The sequence below is a fragment of the Furipterus horrens genome, unplaced genomic scaffold (genome assembly GCF_987537825.1).
Source record: "Furipterus horrens unplaced genomic scaffold, mFurHor1.1.pri manual_scaffold_1, whole genome shotgun sequence".
Taxonomy (NCBI): domain Eukaryota; kingdom Metazoa; phylum Chordata; class Mammalia; order Chiroptera; family Furipteridae; genus Furipterus; species Furipterus horrens.
Genome location: NW_028327171.1, coordinates 203,803,537 through 203,822,518, shown reverse-complemented (window position 1 = coordinate 203,822,518; position 18,982 = coordinate 203,803,537). Strand labels below are relative to the sequence as shown.

The 18,982-nt window shown below is 42.9% G+C and overlaps 2 pseudogenes; one reads left to right on the top strand and one right to left on the bottom strand.

Annotated features, from left to right (window-relative positions):
- Positions 1–2,615: 2,615 nt before the first annotated feature.
- LOC150022642 (Y-box-binding protein 1 pseudogene) lies at positions 2,616–3,781 on the bottom strand (annotated as a pseudogene).
- A 10,141-nt stretch (positions 3,782–13,922) lies between these two features.
- LOC150022641 (large ribosomal subunit protein eL32 pseudogene) lies at positions 13,923–14,331 on the top strand (annotated as a pseudogene).
- Positions 14,332–18,982: the final 4,651 nt, after the last annotated feature.

The following is an 18,982-nucleotide window of genomic DNA, read 5'->3' as shown; positions in this document are numbered from 1 at the left end:
AATAAATTGTTATACTTTAAGAGTTGCCTGCATCATTTTTCAGTCTTAAGATAACTTTTTGTTACAGTGGCCATTAACCTCTGCCTCACCATCAAACAAAGAGGACTGGGGTTAAGGACGGGCTGAACATCAATGATAGGGTTGCTGGGAACGGGGTGGGATATGAATGTATGTTTTGCACAATGCTTGCTGATTTTAAAAACTGAAAATTGGTTTTATAGGCTTGGTTGAACTATTCCAGTCTCCAAGTAATTATATTGAAATATACTGTTTTCCCTTATATTAGCTCCTTTCTGATTAACCTCAGTCCCCTAACCATCCCTTGTCCCCCTATCTGTGGCCCATTCATACTAGCTCCAGCAAAATAATGATAATCTGTATTTTATTCAATAGAAGTTTAGTATCTCTTCTTTCCCAGCAACTTGCATTTAAAAAAAATTATTTATTTACTTTTATTTTTTCTTTCTTCCTTTTTTTCCCCTTCAATCTGTGGTTGCCTCTTGAGCGCCCCCAACTGGGGACCTGGCCTGCAACCCGGGCATGTGCCCTGACTGGGAATCGAACCTGCAACCCTTTGGTTGGCAGGCAGGTGCTCAATCCACTAAGCCACACCAGACAGGGCTTATTTATTTATTTTTAGAGAGAGGGGAAGGGAAGGGAAGGAGAAGGAGAGGGAGAGAAAGATCAATGTGTAAGAGAAACATTGGTTGCCTCTCACATACCCCCACCTGGGGACTCAGCCCGCAACCCAAGCATGTGCCCTGACCAGGAATCAAACTGGTGATCTTTTGGATCACAGGCTGGTGCTCAGTCCACTGAGCCACACCAGCCATGGCAAAGCTTGCATTTGAAGTAGGGTCTTCCAGAGGCTGAAAAATCTCACAGGTGCAGATGAAGTAAAATTACCATCTTCTCTTTGGTCTAAGGGTTTTCCCAAAGATGACCACTAACCAAGAAATTGTAAAGGAATGCAGCCTTTTGCTGTCTCCACACAGATTGGAGGGGCCAAAGTTCTCTTAGTTTGACCCAGAAAGCTACAAGGAGTTAACAGCTGAACTCTCACAACCAATGCGTTTATTCATCCTAGCATTATTTTTAAAAAATTTCATTTTTTAAATTTATCGACTTTTAGAGAGAGAGACACATCAGTTTGTTGTTCCACTTATTTATGCATTCATTGATTGTTACTTGTGTGCGCTCTGACTGGGGATATAACCCATAACCTAGGCGTGTCAGGGCGATGCTCTAACCAACTGAGCTACCCAACCAGGGCCCATACCGGTATCCTGTTTTTAAATTCAAGATCCTTCTTCCAACCTGGACGGTAGAAATGAATTAAAAAATAAACAGAATATGTTAACTCAGACTTTCTAAAATTAGTCTTTCTTTTTTGTCAAAGTATTTCAGGTACCTTGTTTAGTTTTTATAAATATAGCTTATAATAAAAACCAGCAGCATCCCTCCTGCCCCACTCCCTACATGCAAAAACAACAACTTTCAGCTCTCATAGCTGTTTTATCTGATAGTGGTCTACGCGTTTCTAAATATCATGCTTATATTGCTAGCTTTTGATTTCCTCCCACCCCCCAGCCTTCGATACCATCTACTGACTTTCTCTTTTGGCTTCTGAGGATATAACACTCTCCAGACCTTCTCCTGCTTTTACCCCCCTGTCCAGCAAACCTGAGTACTGCCCACCCCCCGCCCCCGCTCCATTCCCCCAGAACATAGATACTATACGTTTTGGTTAAAACAGTATTCAATGTTTTTGTTTATAATAGTTATGTAAAAAATTATTCACAATTTGGTACAATGTTTACATTTCCTTTTTTTGGTACAAGTTTTGTTTAACAATAGAATTTTTCCATTTACTTTTCATTATTTCAGTCCCAAATGTCTTCCTTAGTACATTCAGATTCTTCACATAATTTAAAAATGTTTTTCTTTTCTTGAGACCTCTCTTCTTCATAGTCCTGTTACAATCTGGATAGATTACTCTCCCAGCTCGCCCCCTTTTTTTTGTTCTAAATTGCTTTAACTGTATTTCCAGATACATTTTAAAATTTGCTTGCCAATTTTTACAGAATATCCTACTGAGATTTTGTGTTGGATTATGTTGACCTTGTGGATCAATTTGGATAAAATTAACATCTCAACAATATCTAGTCTTCCAATTAACGAACATAGTTCTTCAATTATTTATATATTTTCTAATTTATCTTGGAAATGTTTTATAGTTTCCAGTACATAGATTTTTTTTTTGTTTTTGTTTTTTACAATTATTTAAGACCTTTATTAACAGGTGCTTGCAGTTTGTTGACTTTTTTGAAAAAATCAAGTTGTAAACTTTTATTACAAATTAAAAATGAGGTTCTTAAAAATCTCAACTTGACCAGATATGAAACAATTTAAAAACCTTTAAAGGTGTATTGAGAAAAACCAGGCTTATTTTTTTAAAGAAACACGTTTGTCATTACCAAAAAGAGACGTCTTTAAATAAAAATAATAAAAACCCCATGCTGCATAGATAATGCAGATAGTTCTAGTCATCTGGTCAACGGGCAAAAAGCAAGCACTTAAGGTCTTCAGCTCCAATCTTTTGTTCATTTCTTATTGCTGGAATTTCATATTCATTTCTTCTTGTTAGATGACTAAACCGGATGATGGTAGAGATGGTAAGCCGGCATTTACTCAGCCCCGCCCTGCTCAGCCTCGGGAGCTGACGAATTCTCAGCTGGTGGATCGGCTGCTTTTGTCTCTTTGCCATCTTGTGGTTTAGGGTTCTCTGGGCGTCTGCGTCGGTAATTGAAGTTGCGGCGTACCGACGTTGAGGTGGCTGCTGACCTTGGGTCTCATCTCCTTGATTTTCTTTATCTTCTTCATTGCCGTCCTCTCTAGGCTGTCTTTGGCGAGGAGGGCCCCTGCGAAATCGTGGTCTGTAGCCCCGATACATATTCTGTCTCACTGGTCTACCTTGTTCTCCCGCACCCTGGTTGTCAGCACCCTCCATCACTTCTCCCTGCACAGGAGGGTTGGAATATTGTGGTCGACGCCCGTAGGGTCTCCGCATGTAGTAAGGTGGTAACCGTCGCCTGCGATAGGGCCGGCGCTGTTGGGCCTGGCCTTCAGGAGCGCTCTCCGATCCCTCCTTCTTTTCCCCACTCTCACTATTCTGGTAATTCTGCTGGTAATTGCGTGGAGGACCCCTGCGACGTGGATAGCGTCTATAATGGTTACGGTCTGCTGCATATTTACTGCCTTGCACTGGAACTCCACCAGGGCCTGTAACATTTGCTGCCTCCGCACCCTTTTCTCCTTCAACAACATCACACTCCACAGTCTCTCCATCTCCTACACTGCGAAGGTACTTCCCGGGGTTATTCTTCTTTATGGCAGTCTGGTGTACGAATACATCTTCCTTGGTGTCATTCCTGTTGATGAAACCATATCCGTTTCTTACATTGAACCATTTTACTGTTCCCAAAACCTTCGTTGCGATGACCTTCTTGTCCCCGCCGGCGGGCGCCGCCGATGTGAGGCCGCCCGGGCCGCCGCTCCCTGCGCCGCTGCCCGTGGTGCCGGGCTTGGTGTCGGCAGCGCTGAGGGTGGGGGCGGCAGGCGGCTGCTGGGTCTCGGCCTCGCTGCTCATGGTTGCGGTGATGGTGACTGGGGCCGGCTGCTGCAGCTGCGGCTCCTCCCGGGGTGTGATGGTAACTAGGCCGGCGGCGGCGGTGGGGCTGCTCAGGGCTCTCTGGGGTCCGCTCTCCGCTCCCGCTACCGATCGAACTCTCCAGTACATAGATTTTGTACCTATGTTGTTAATCCTCCACTTTTTATACAAAATTATTCTGGATATAAAAAACCACACTTTAAAGTCACATTCGGGTTGCTCTATTATCTTTAGTTCCTAAAGTGTAAATTTATCCCTAATTATTTATTTTATGGTTATTTGGATGCTGTTATAAATGGTAATTAAAAATTTTATTTTCCAGTTTTTTTCTCTTACTAGTATATAGACATACAATTGAATTGTCTAGTGTGACCTCGTATTAAGGGACCTTAGTAAATTCAATTATTAGTTCTAGTAGTTTCATTTTTAAAGATTCTTTTGGATTTTATATAGACACAATCAAGACATCTGAGACCAAAGGCAGTTGATTCCTTCCTTTTCTTTATGCCTCTTAATTATTTTTCTTGCCGTATTTCACTGGCTAGGACCTTCAGTACCAGGCTGAATAGAAGTTGTGAGGGTGGACATTCTTACACTGTTCTGATTCTTAGGGGTAAATGATTCAATCTATTAAATATGATGTAAGCTAAAGATTTTTTATAGAAGTGCTTTATCAGGTTAAGAAAGTTCCTTTCATGAATGAGTGTTAAGTCTTCCTCTTTCTTTAAGGGCCTGGGCTCCAGAGCCAGACTACTACTGCTTACAGGCTTTGTGACAAAGGACAGATTACTTAACCTCTTTTTACTACTTTGTAAAATGCGGGTGATAATAATGCTTTACTAATTCCTATGAGGATTAAATTAAATGAGCACCCCCCCACAAGACATTTAAAAGAATGCCTAGCATACAATAGGTACTATATAAATGTTAGCTATCATTCTTTTAATTTATCCCCTTATTTTGCTGGATTACTGGATTTTGCTGAGGAGCTATATATAGGAGATAACATTTTGGAAAACTTGAATTTCTGAAAAAGCCTTTACAGTACTCTCATACTTGATTGGTATTTTGACTGAGTACTGAATTGTAGGTTGGAGTTTACTTTCCTTCAGAATTTTGTAGGCTCTTCTTAATTTCTTCTTGCTTCTAGGGCTGCTGGACTTTTGATGTTATACTAATTCTTGATCTATTGTATGTAACTGAATTTTCTCTTAGAAGCTTTTAGGATATTCTCTTTATCTTTTAAGTTTTAGAATGCATAATAACCTGCCTTTTCTTCTTCTTCTTCTTTCATTCATTTTCCTGGGCACTTGGTGAAGCCTTTTAATCTGGAAACTCTGGTACTGTGAAATTTTCTTGTATTATTTATTTGCTACATTTCTTCCCTTTGTTTTCTCTATTCTCTTTTTCTAGGATTCCTCTTATTTGGGCATTGAATGTCCAAATCGAGTCTCTAATATTCTTATCACTTTCTATTTATTTTTCAATATTTTTATCTTCCCATTTCCATGAAGTTATCCTTAATTTTATCTCCTAGACCTTTAATTGGAATTTAAAATTTCTGTTGTCATATTTTAAATTTCCAATGGGCTTTTTTTCATTCCTTAATATCCCTTTTTATAGCCCCTCTTTCTTGTCTCATGGAGGCAACATTTCCTCTTATCTTTCTGAAGATATTATGATATTTTCTGGAGATTTCTTTAGCTCTCTTCGTTGTCTCTGTTTTTTCTTCTGGTCTGATAACTCAATTACCACTTTATATCTACTTTCTGACTTTCATTAAAAATATCTCTTTTATTTTGTTCTCCCATTTCTTTCTTTTTGTATCGTGTGAAGTTATGCCTTAAACATATGTTGTACCATTTTCAGTGGATTTTGAGAGGGGTCCAAGGTGAAAACATTCTTCCAATCCTCCATTTTTGATACAAAATTATCCTGGATTGAAAAACAAACAAACTTTCTTTAAAGTCACAGATTGCTCTATTATCTTTAGTTCCTAACATGTGAGTTTTCCCATTTGTTATGTCAGCTGGCTATTGATTGTAGGCGTTGTTAGTTCTCTGCAATATTTGATTGTGAGCTCATCTATTGAAAAGTATTTTTTTCATGGGAGTTCTGCATGTGTCCTGGATTAGGAAGGGGCAGTGTCTTGGCTGTCCTTGTTGGGCCCTACTGAGTCACATGGTGCAGAACATTTTTTGTTATTGTCATTGTTATTTCCGGTCCTGGATTTCCACCCCATTCCAAAAGGTGGATTTGGGTCCTCACCACTTGCTACTCAGGCTTGGGATTTTGAACTGCTGCGCAGACAGCCCTCTTTCTCCTTTTTCCCTTATAGTCTAGGGCAGGCAGCTCACTTTTAGGGTCATGTCTCAAAGCTGAAGGTGTTTTTCTATCCCCAGTCAATGGTGGGCCAGCTATTTCCTAGTGCCTGGCTTTTTGCAAAGAATCCCGTTCCAGTTCTCTGTTGTGCATGGGGTCTGTAGACCCACTGGTGTTGCCATCCCCATCCTAGGCCAGTTCTAGTATCCTCTTGAGTTCTTGTGGCCTCAACACCTACTCCGGTAAACATGATAAGTTTACTTTTTAATTCTGGCCCTTAGAAATCTTGATCTCTCATTTTTATCTTTCTCTTTGCTTTTTACCTCAGATATTTATTTAAAAATTAAAAATATATGTTATCTAACATTTTTATGTCTGGTGTGTATGCGTGTTGTTGCTCCCTGTGCCTCCTCAGTCCACCATCAGTATGTCAGTCACAATTCAAATAAAATAAGAACAATTTCCCTTCCTGTTCCTTGTTTCCTTTCCTTAAAGATAAGCACTGTTAAAACTTTCTCCCAGTGAATTTTAAATGTCAACCTGGAGGACACGTTGACCAGATTTCTAGTTAACTGACAGTGTGTCTGTGTATGTTGTATATACATGGATGCATGCATATGTGTGTGTTGGAAGTGGGTGGCCCCATGTTATCTCAGAATGAACACCCCCTTAAATTTATTGGGGCAAAAACATTATACAAGTTTCAAGTGTACAATTCTTTAATACATCATCTGTCTATCGGATTGTGTGCTCATCACCAAAGTCTAGTCTCCCTCCATCACCATCTATTTGACTCCCTTTATTCTCTTCACTGTCCCCCACTCCTGTTCCCATCTGGTAATCTTCATACAGTTAGAAACTCCTTATTTTATCCAGGTTCATATCAATGGTGTGGGAGAAGTAACTTCTAGAAGGTGAGTGGGAAGGTACCTCTGAAGAAATTCAGTCACTTCTGAAATGAGAAGAAATCTTATTGCCCAACAGAAACCTATGAGACCACATCCGTACCTTCCTTGGTTCCTAAATTGTAAACAACAAAGCTGTCTTCCTGAAAGAGCTGGCTTGGCTCCAACTTTGTTGGGGTTGGGGAGGGAGGGAGACTGAGCAAGTAAGCCCTAAGGGCGCTGCAGTGCAGGGCTCCCCTCTTTGCCAGCATCCTTGTATACTCCTCTTGGCTGGGTTCCTGATGATGCTCAGCAGGTACTGTCCCCTGTTCATATTCCCCAAGGCATTTTAGAAAACATATGTTAATAAGACTCACATAACCAGTTAAGTGATTATGTATCAAATGCCTACTATGTCTCCAACCCGTGCTAGACCCTTAGAACAAGAGCAGGTATTATAGAAATGAAACTCAGGGGACCAAGGAAACTTGTGAATTGTGGATATGTGAGGAATTCATGAAATTTCCTGTAGCATCAGGGTGACTGGTACAAAGAGATCTATCTGGGGGTCCCAGTACACCACAAGCTGAATCTGAAGATTTAGAAAAATGCTTCTAATTAAATAAAAGAGAAAGAAAAGAAATCTATGTAACCTTAAATGTTCACTTCAGTTTTCTGAATCTCAGTTTCCTCTTCCACGAAATGAGGTTTCATTAGGCAAGCTCCAGTTCTAAGAGGAGATGCTCTAAATTTAAGAATCAACTAAGATGTACAAATAGGGCTATAGGTCTGTGTGAACTTAATATAAAATTCTATCTTTGCTCAGATCATGATTATTAGTAATTAGGTGCTCTAAAGGAGGCCACTTCTTAGTATGTGCTTTTCAGACAGTTACCGACCAGGTCTAACATGAGGAGTTTCTGAGAGGTCTCCCTCCTTCCCCTCTTTCCTCTCCTTCCTCCCTTCCCACCCTCCAATCCCTTTCTACTTCATCTGTCAGCAGTTTAGTTCTTTGAGGATAAGCAGGACCCTTGGAAAAGGGCCAAATACACTGGAGTGAGGGTAATACTTTTCTTTCAGTCAATCTCCTTTTGAGTCTTGAAGGTCATGCGCAAACTTGCAGGCCACAGTCCAACACATCAGCTTAACCTCTCACTCACAGATGTGCCTGCTGATAATTGGAGACCTACTATGTGCCAGGCACTGTGAAAAGCACTTTTTTACATGAATTATTTCATTTAATGCTCACCAAGACGTTATGATGGGACTTATTCTTCTCCCCATTCTATAGAAGAGGAATATAAGGCCAAGGAGATTAGCACCTTGCCCAAGGTAGCATAGCAACAAGCAAGTGGCAAAGCTGGAGCTTAAATCAAGGACTAGGTACTTTCAGAGTCTGAGCTCTCAACTGCTCATGATATGTGGAGAAGCGCTGAGGTGGTGTAAGAGCCATGGGGACTTTGAGTCAGGCTAGGTCTTGATCTATCCTGACTTGTATGACCTTGAGCAGTCTATCCTGACTTGTATGACCTTGAGCAAGTAACTTCTCGGAAACCTGTTCTCTTTGAAAGGATGATAACATCATAAGTTCTTCAAAGTTCAAGGTAATGTGTGCCAGGCTCTTGGAATTGACTAGGGCCTTGATAAATTTCAGACACTATTATCAGAGCAGAGAGTCTTGGAAAGGTGAGTCAATTGAGGAACTGGCAAGTAACCCCAAATGTCCTAGGTTTAATGGCAATGTTTCCTGAATGACGTCACAGCATCAAGGAGCTAACAGGAGACTTGGGGTACACCACATTCAAAGGCCTCAGAGGTGCTCTGAGGTGAAAAGACAGCTTGGAAATGGGATCAATGGTCTTCCTCAGTGTTTCTGCAACACCCATTTTTTTCTCCTCTTCTTGATCATTTCCATCAGCACACAAGCTCTCATCTTATAATAACCTTCCCTGGATCCCACATCCCCTTCAGTAATGGTCCTATATCTTTGCTCCCCTTTGCAGTTAAGGTCTGAAGCTTATTGCTCAAAGGAAGGGAGATAAGTGCCATTTAGCAGAGTCTCAGCTGGAACCTGACATTGGCCCACTTGGGGGTTCAAGTCAAGGCAAGAGAATGAGAGATCAAGGTCCTCCAGGGAACCAATTCATCCCTACGGGGAAAGAGTAAAGGTCTGACTCAGAGCTGGAGGCAATGGGAGTAGGCACTGTGGTTAAGACCAGCCTGAGTGTTAGGGAGATGGGGCTGGGAGTGAAAAGGAAAAAAGCTGGGAGATTTAGGCAATGCAAGTGACAGACACCTGTTCCATTTCAGGTGGCTGGGCTGGAATCTACAGGGGATGAGGGCCAGCTTGGCAAGACAGCCCAGGAGCTTCAGGGTGGCAGGTGGGAAGAAGAAGGTCCCTGAGAGGTTTCCTGAGGTGTTGAACCCCAGCGTCCTCACTGAGTGTACATATACTGGTTGTAACCAAAGAAGGGGTTCAACAAGAAAAGCAGTGGTCAGATAGCCCTCCCACCAGGAGTGAAGGAGAACGTTAGTTCCCTACTTGACCCACCTCCTCCTCCTGCTTTACTTTTAATATTTTTATTGTATTTTTCCCCATTACCATTTAGTTCCCTTATACCCATCTGCCCCCACAATCACCACACTGTTGACCCTGTCCATGAGTCCTCTCTCCTTCTGAAAGATCTATTTTCTCTGGGCTCCTGTTCTCCACCTGCGTCTTTGCCTTCTTTGCAGTCTCTTTGGAAGGCCCCTCTTCCTCTTTCAGCCCCTTCAATGCTGACATTCTTCTGGACCCTGTTCTCTCCCCTTTTCTGCCCTTTCCCTATTATACACTTGCCCTGGGTAATGTTATCTACTCCTGGGACTTTAATGATCTGCCATCTCTGTGAGAATGATCTCTAAAAGTGTGTGTCTAGCCTATCCATTTTCCCTGGACTTCCAGAGCTAGATTTTCCAATGCACATTGACACACGTACTCATACCCTCACCATAGATCTAAAATTAAAGCTAGTGTTTTCTCCCCCAAACCTGCTTCCTTTTAACCATTTGTTCAAGCTATGGGTTGAAAATTCTTTTTGATTCTTTCTCTTGTTTTCACTGCCTACCAGCCGGTAGCCAAGTACTGTTGGTTTGCCCTTAAAGGTCTCTTAAACTCACCCCCTCCTCTCCACCTTCATTGCCATTACTTTGCCCAGACCCTCACCATTTCTGCTATAACCTCCTAATTAGACTCCTGCTGTGAGCCTCCACCATTTAGGGAGCAATCTGATGGCATTTTTCATCTTCTTAAAGCTCCTAATATCTAATACCTGTGGTATAAATTTCCAACATTTTAGCACAAGACTCAAGGTCTTCTGAAGTTTGGCCTTGTCTGTGGGCCCAGTCCTATCTCATCGCAATATCTGGAATGACCTTATTTTGACCACACTGGATTCCTTTAGTTTCTTCTAATACATCATGTTGTCTGTCTTAGTCTAGATTTCTTTGGTTGTAAATAACAGAAATCTGCTTTAAAGAGGTCAAAGTCTAAAGGGAATTTAGTGGAAGGATCCAGGGGTGGACTCCAACAGTCATGAAATTCCAAGAGGGACTTGGATCAAGAGCAGGAAGGTGGTTTCTTTTTTGGGCTCTCTCTCTTTGTGGGCCACAGATTATTTTTTTAAAAAAAGATTTTATTTATTTATTTTTAGAGAGAGGGAAAATGAGGGAGAGAAACATCAATATGAGAGAGAAACATTGACTGGTTGTATCTTGTAAGTGGCCCAACTGGGGGTCAAACCTGCAACCCAGGCATGTGTCCTAAAGGGAATCGAACTGGTGAGCTTTTGTTATGCAGGATGATGCCCAACCAACTGAGCCACACCGTCAGAGCAATAGCTAGCATTTATTGAGATCTTACCATGCTCTTTACTGGATTTAGTACTTTATATGTATTAACTAACAAACCTAATTCTTAAAACTACCCTATGCAGCTGGTTCTATAATCAGCCCATTTTACAAAGGAGGAAACTGAGGCATAAGAGTTAACCAGAGTTGGGATGTGCATGCAGAGATCTAGCCCCAGGGCCTACACCCTCAACCACTCCGCTAACCCACTTCACTTACTGTTTGGTGTCTTTCTTCCAATACTTATCTGTTAATGGCTGCTATTTAAATTACACCTTGCTTAACCAACATTTTGCAGAGTTTTTCTTTTAACACATTTTTAAATGTTTTTAGGTAAAAAAACCTTTTTGTGACCTATGAAAACCCTGTTTAGAATTTCACTTTCCTCATTTCCTCACTAACATTGGTACAATAAAGTTTTTTTTAACCTTTTCTAATTTGCTGGATAAAAAAATATATCTCAAAGATGAATAAGTCCTAGAGATCTGCTCAACAACATAGTGCCTATAATTAAGAACATGGTATTATGCACTTAGAGTATTTGTGAAGAGGGTAGATCTCATCTTAAGTGTTCTTATAACAAAAAGCAAAATCCAAAAAAAAACAAAAACACAAGGGGACACAGGAAACTATTGGAGGTGATGGGTATGTTTATTATCTCGATTATTGTGATGGTATCATGGACGCATTCATATGTCCAAACTCATCACACTGTATCCATTGAACACCTACGGTTATTTTTGTTAGGTCAGTTACACCTCAACAAAGCTGTTAAAAATGTAAAACAATCAAACACAACCTCTGTATGGTTGTATGGCTTCTTGGCATTAAAATCTCTTGCCCGACGCTCCTGCCATGTCCATGTTCCCCACTAAACCAGCTCCAAATGTTTACCTGCTTCGTGTGATGGATGGGAATACGTGAATAAGTGAAGGAGTAACTTTAGGGCTGCCCTCTGGGTTTCTATTTTTGGGTTTTCTTTCCCCCTGAATTTTTATCTACAGGGACTGGGAGAAAAAGGTCATGGGCACAATCTTACGAGTCCTGCCGTCCATCCTATGGGTCAGTTCAGCAACTTGAGAGGAGGCTGCCTGGTATAGGGATGAGGACAATGAGTGCAGAAACTGGAGACCAGAGTCCAGCACTTCTCTGGGCCTCAAGTCACTTGCCTGTCAAAAGGGGAGATCAGTCTAAAAGTAGATCTTTTGAGCTCTCTTCTACCCAGATCGTCTAGATTTAGGTAAAGCAGTTCAGGGCCACCACTCACAGATGGGCAGGCTTGATACTGTACAGTTTAAGGGAGTACCATTTGCATAGAGTACAATGTGACTAACACACTTATAAGTATATGTCCTAAGCTGAATGACCAGAATTGTTTCTTAAACAGGTTTCTGTGCAACCCTGATTCTGGTCCCTTGAGCCTTTCAGAAGCTCCCTGGGGGTCATGCTCATGCATTTTTGGCCATTGAGTTGGACCCTTGGGCAAGGTGACATTAGGCAGTGGGCAGCAGAAGTGTCCAAGTGTCAGAGGTGTCCGAAGTGCCATAGCCAGCTGTACAGTCTAGTGTATTAAACCCCTTAGCACAATGCCGAACATCTGAGGAAGTCCTCTGGAAATGCCAGTTGGTATGATTACTGTAGTGAAATAAAGACTGCCTCGTGGAAATCAAGAGTTTGACCTAACCTCTGGGGCAGCTTGATATAGACCCAGCTTTGATAGGAAGCTGTTGTTTATGTCTAGGGGAACATGTCTGACACCAGCCTTTGCAAGCCTCTGTTGGGAAATCAGTGGTGTGTCTGTCTTCTCCGGGAAGGTGCCTTGTGCCTGCCTGTGAAGATGCTGGGGGAGGGGCCTTGAGTTCGGATAGTGATCTCTGCTGCTTCCCACTTCCCCTTGCCACCCCAACTTGCGTTCCACCTTGGGCACTTGGACACCTTGGGTCAGGAGTTGGGGGATTCTTAGAGATGAAAGGCATGCCCGTATATGAAGAGAGAGAGGAAATAGAATAGATACCGGTAAGGGAAAGAATCACCCTTACGAACAATGCTAATTCTAAGCGGGCATTTCTCATCTCCAGTTTGTGCCACACCAGTCAGGGCTGGGTCAGTGGTTTTTAAACTTGAGTCTTGATCAGACGCATCTGGGGCTCCAGATTCCCAGGACCCACACTCAGCTATTCAGACTCAGTAGGGGTGGGACCCTCACCTTAATGTAAACTGGAAGCGTGAGTTGGAGACCTTGCATTAATTCTTCCAGATCCACACTCTGACTTTCTCTGCTGTGCCCTATGCTGTAGGATGCTGACCGACGTGGACGGCCTCTGTGGATTCTCCTGTCCTCTGGTTTCTGACTTCAGCCAGTGAGAACCCTGGCAGGAGGTTGGGGGTGGACAGAATCTTCAAATCAGGGCATTTATGTTCCCAGCTCTGTCCCTCACAGTTGCTGAGGTTGGCTCCTGTCAGGCAGCCCTCATCACACAGCTCTCTCTCTGGGCTCCCATAGTGGTTCTCTTATCGTACTCCTTAGGTGTGGCTCCCAACGGTTACTGGCCTTGGGGTACTGCACGGTTGCTCATTACTTTCCCCAACTTTTCCTACATGTTTGTTAAAGGTCCCTTTCTTCAATTATCATGAATTTGATGAAACTCTCTCCTTGCCCAGCTCCAGTATGCTATCTGGTTCCTTCCAGGACCCTGACCCATTTAGGGGAGGTCCATAAAGCTGCATTTTAAGCAAGGAGCTCATCATTCAACATGGAGTACTCTGCCATCTTTGATGCTTCCTAGTTCTTTTTTGGCTCTTTAGTGCTTAACTTATTTGAGACTAAGGTGATGTTTTGCAAAAGAAATTTTACCAGGAAATGAGGTTAAAAAAATATAAAGGCATAGAAATGGGCATAGTGGCAAAGCCCAACCTCCCTTCTCTCAGGACATCTATGTCTGTACTGGCCTCGAAGGCCCTATCCACAAACCATCAGGCCTTAGTTTCCTCATTTTTGGAAAAATGCTGCCCCAACCTAATAGAAACAATGCAAAACTGTACAAATTAATCATGACTGTTACTCTATCCTTCAATTCTTCTCTTTAACAATAACTCCTTTTTTTTCTTTCCCCCTTGGCGCTGCCTATGGAGGTGACAGCCATCTCTTACTTGGCATGATGGCTACCCTCAGACCCCTTGTGAAGCCCAAGATCATCAAAAAGAGGACTAAGAAGTTCATCCGGTACCAGTTGGGCAGATGTGTCAAAATTAAATGTTAACAAGTAGAAACCCAGAGGCATTGACAATAGAGTGTGTAGAAGATTCAAGAGCCAGATCTCTCTCCTCAATGCTGGTTACAGGAGCAACAAGAAAACAAAGTCCATGCTGCCTAGTGGCTTCCTGAAGTTCCTGGTCCACAACGTCAAAAAGTTTGAAGTGCTGCTCATGTGCAGTAAGTCTTACTGTGCTGAGACTGCAGACAACATCTCCTCCAAGAACTGCCAAGCCATTGCGGACAGAGCAGCCCAGCTCGCCATCAGAGTTGCCAACCCCAATGCCAGACTGTGCAGTGGAGAAAATGAATAGACAGCTCATATACACATTGTATTTGTGTTAATAAGACCATAAAATTAGGGACTTCCGGCCAAGATGGAGGCTTAGACGGACACGCTAGGTCTCCCTCTACAACTATACAGGAATACAACTACTTCAAAACAAAGGATAACTAGAAATTCCAGAAAATAAAACTACACGGAAGTCCAACATATGAAGTTATAAACCAACGGTGCCATTTGGGCAGGTAAGAGTTAAAGTGGGCAGTGCTGTTTGCGGTCGCACCCGGAGCGGCGGGCGGCGAGGAGTCCCGGTGGCCAAGCCCCTGGCGGTGCGCGACCCCGGCGAGGAGTCCCGGTGGCCAAGTCCCTGGCGGTGCGCGACCCCGGCGAGGAGTCCCGGTGGCCAAGTCCCTGGCGGTGCGCGACCCCGGCGAGGAGTCCCGGTGGCCAAGTCCCTGGCGGTGCGCGACTCCGGAGCTGGGGAGAGCGGCCGCCGCATCGCCTTGAACAGTGAGGCCCAGGGGGGCGGGAGGACGGATCCCGGTCTCCTAGCTGAATAACTGTGTGAATCCATCTTGGACCCCCGCCCCCACAGAAAGCACCACAGGGCTGCAAAATAGGTCGCGGACAAGCAGGCGCCGGTCGCTAATTTGTGACGCGTACGCAAGCACTGCCCCCACAGCCAGCCCAAGAAAACAAAAAGCATCTGTCAAAATGAGGCAGGCAACTTTAGAAATACCGGTAACACAACTCACCAGGCAGCAGATAGAGAACCTGACAGATGAACAGATAAGAAACCTGTCAGAGGCTCAGTTCTGGGCCATTGTTATCAGGTGGCTTACAGAATTCACAAAAGAGCAGGAAAAAGATATGAAAGAAGCGAAAAACTTTCATAACGAAAGGAACAAAACCGCATACGAGATAGAAGGAAAGGAAATAAAATCCAGAGTTCATTTCAACAAACTGGAATATGGAGAAGGAACAAGCAGTCAACCAATGCAGAGAGAGGAAATGGCAAGCAACAATGAGAGGATCAGAAACCTCTGGGACAGCTATAAAAGGCCCAACATAAGAATCATTGGTTTGCCAGAGAATGAGGAAGATGAACTAGAACTTGAAAAATTGAGTGAAAATATAATAAAGGAGAACTTCCCAGACTTGGGAAAGGGAATAGACCTGCAGGTCCAGGAAGCAAGGAGAGTTCCCAAGAGACTGGACCCAGGGAGAACCACTCCAAGACACATTATAATCAAAATGTCAAAAATTAAAGATAAAGAGAGAATCTTAAAAGCAGCAAGAGAGAAGAAAAGAATTATGTACAAAGGGGTCCCAATTAGACTATCAGCTGACTTCTCAAGGGAAACCCTACAAGCAAGAAGAGACTGGCAAGAAATATTCAAAGTAATGAAAATCCAAAACCTACAACCACGAATACTCTATCCAGCGAAATTGTCATTCAGAATAGAAGGACAGAGAAAGTGTTTCCAGGACAAAATAAAACTGAAAGAGTTCATTAGATCCAAACCACTGTTATATGAGATGTTAAAGGGACTGGTTTAAAAAAAAAAACAAAAACAGAAGCTAGGGAGATGAAACAAAGGCAAACTAAATAGGCAACGAGAGGGAAAGAGGAACTGTGGGTACGGGAAGCATATTGGGGGGAGGTCAACAGGGAGGGGGAATGGGGAAAGGGAGGGAGATGATATAGGAATTGGGGATCAAGGTAGGAGGGAATGGAATAGACGGAGAGAGGTTGGGAGGAACTGTATGCACAACTAATGGACATAATCTAAAAGGGGGGGACAACTGGAGGGAGGGGGGCCACCGGGTGGAGGGGAGCAGAGGGAAGGGAAATTGGCACAAATGTAATAATTTAATCAATAAAACACATTAAATCATTTAAAAAAAAAAAAAAAAAAAAAAAGACCATAAAATTATGCCAACCTCCCTCCCAAACCAATACCTCCTTTTAACAGCTTGCTGTACGTCTTCTCAGATATTTTCCTGAACATCTATAACTCCATATATATTATGTTTATTACACAAATGGATAAACCATTTACTACACATGTTGTTCTACTTTCCTTGTCACTCAACATTATTTCTTGAAGATCTTTCCATGTACATTCCTATAATGACCTGATTCTTTTTTAAGATTCTTTTTTTAACAGCTTTATTGAGGTATGATTTACCTACTATAAAGTCATCTGTTTTAAGTATACCATCTAATGACTTTTAGTAAATTTACAGAATTGTTCAACTATTGTCACAATTCAGATTTAGAATATTTCTCTGGCCCCCAAAGAACCCTTATTCTTTGTTTGTAATCACTCCCTGATTCCACCCCAACCCCAGGTAATCACTCATCTGTTTTCTGACGCCACAGATTTGTCATTTCTGGGCATTTTATGTCAATTGAATCATACAGTATGTGGTCTTCTACTCTGGCTCTTTCCACTTAACATCTGTGTACTGCATGTGTGGGGGCACCTTTGTAGTTTATCTAACCATTTCCCTATTGATGAATATTTAGGTTGTTTCTAAGCTTTGAGTTCTATAAATAATGCTGCTATGATTATTCTGTACACATTTGTCTGCCTATGTGGGTTATTCCCATAGGATGGCTTTCTAGAAGTATGATTCCTGGATCAGAGGGTGTGTGCACCAAAACAGACATGATCAAATTGTCTTCTCTGAAGGACGTACCTATTTACTCTCCTACCAGTAATGGATGATAATTTTGTCTTCTAACCTGATGAATTCTGACCCCAAAACTATAGAATGAAGAAGGCTTCGCTTGATTCCCTGCAATAGTTCCTCGACTGTAGCCATCCCTTCAGTCTTCTGATAATTTTTTTTCATATTTTTTCCTTTAATGATGAAAGTATTTTAAAAAATATTTTTTTTATTTATTTTTAGAGAGAGGAGAAGGGAGGGAGAAAGAGAAACATCAATGTGTGGTTGCCTCTTGCGCACCCCCAGTTGGGGGCCTGGATCGCAACGCAGGAGTGTGCCCTGACCAGGAATCAAACTGGCTTTGGTACACAGGCTGGAGCTCAATCCACTGAGCCACACCAGCCAGGGGCAAAAGCATCTTTATTGTGACTAGTACACACATTGCAGGTTGTGGGAAACTCATGTTTACAGCTTGCAGAACTGATAATACAACAAATCCCAGGTATCTGTGACCTAGGTAAAGAAAGTGAATATTATCAGTACCCTCAAAAGCCCCAATGTTCTCCTCCCTGAAGACAAAAGCCTTAAATGAACATTATCCAAATTTTTGTGGCAACCATTCCTTTTTTTTAGAGCCAGCCTTTATATTTGTGTAAATGGTTTGTTCTGAGTCAATGTATTGTAGTTAAGCTGGAACTCTTTTCCCGCAAACTCCCTTCCTTGCGTAGTTCCACGTTAGCATCGGCCAGAAGAGACATTTATGTGAGATTTGGTAGGCGGAAGAGGAGCTGAAGCTGCATTCTTTTATGCTCTGGAAGGTCCGTGCAAGGCACCAGCCGCTGTTGCATACGGCTGCTTCTCTGCTGGCTCCTCTTGGTGGTGCGGGGCAGCAGAGCCTCCTGTTTCTGAGCCAAGAGTGTGCTCGCCTTTGTGATGTGAGGCCCCAGCTTCTACAGCAGGCCATCCACATGTTGAACTTGGAGGCCGTGAGAGACCAGCACAGGTTTGTCCGTCTTCACAATCCCTGCTTGTCCTATCTCTTCTCCACTTCATGTGCACCTTTCCTTCTCATCTGTCTGCCCTGCCACTTCCAGGGGCCAGCACCAGAAGCAAAGACAGCGGCCTGACGTAAACTATTCAGCCAGCTTCCGCAGCTGTGTACCGTCCGGTCGCTATAGCAACTCCCTCCTCCCCGTGGTCCTGGTTTTCTTACTGGACCCTGTCTGATAGAGCAGGAGTCCTCGATAGAGGATTTAGTTTCGCCTGAACTTTGTGTTGGGCTCTCATTGTCTCTAATTGTCCTGCTTGCCAATCGGGAATAGAATGACCCTATGTGAGCCTGCTCCATGTCTGTGCCCCTGACCTCAGCTGTTCCTTACCTCTATCAGATAATTGAGACCCCAGCAACCCCATCACAGAGGAGTCTTGGCACCAAAGAAGTAAGTAGGCTTACTTCCCCATATGCATCTGTTTGTCTGGTGCCTGAAATGTCACCTTTAGAAAAGCAAAATGTCTAAAAAATGAACTGAACTAGGAATTTTTTTCCAGCTCTGCTGCTATCCAGCCATAAAATTTTGGTCAAGTTGCTTTGCCTGGGCTGCAGTTTCCTCATTTATGTATTGACATGGGTTGCCTAGGGGATTTCTAGGTCTCTCTGACTCTGCTATTGCATGTGGTGATGTGGTGTGGTGCTCCATGTGGGTCCACATGCAAACTTGGGGTACTTTTTCATATCACCCACAAGAGACTGGAGAGTGTTCTGATTTCATGAACAAAGGGAGCCCGTCTTGTAGACACTAGGGAGGGGTTTTGATGGAGGAAGATGTCATAAACTAAGGGGGCAGAGAAAAAAAGACAGATGACCTTAGTGTAAGTAGAGGAACACGCCTCTGGAAGAAAGAGGGGCCTGCTCAGACTGACCAGGAAGATCTAGGCAGAAAGGTGCTGGGCCCTGGCACAGGGGTTCAGGCCTGGAAACATTGGAGGGAAGAAAGAAATCAATGACT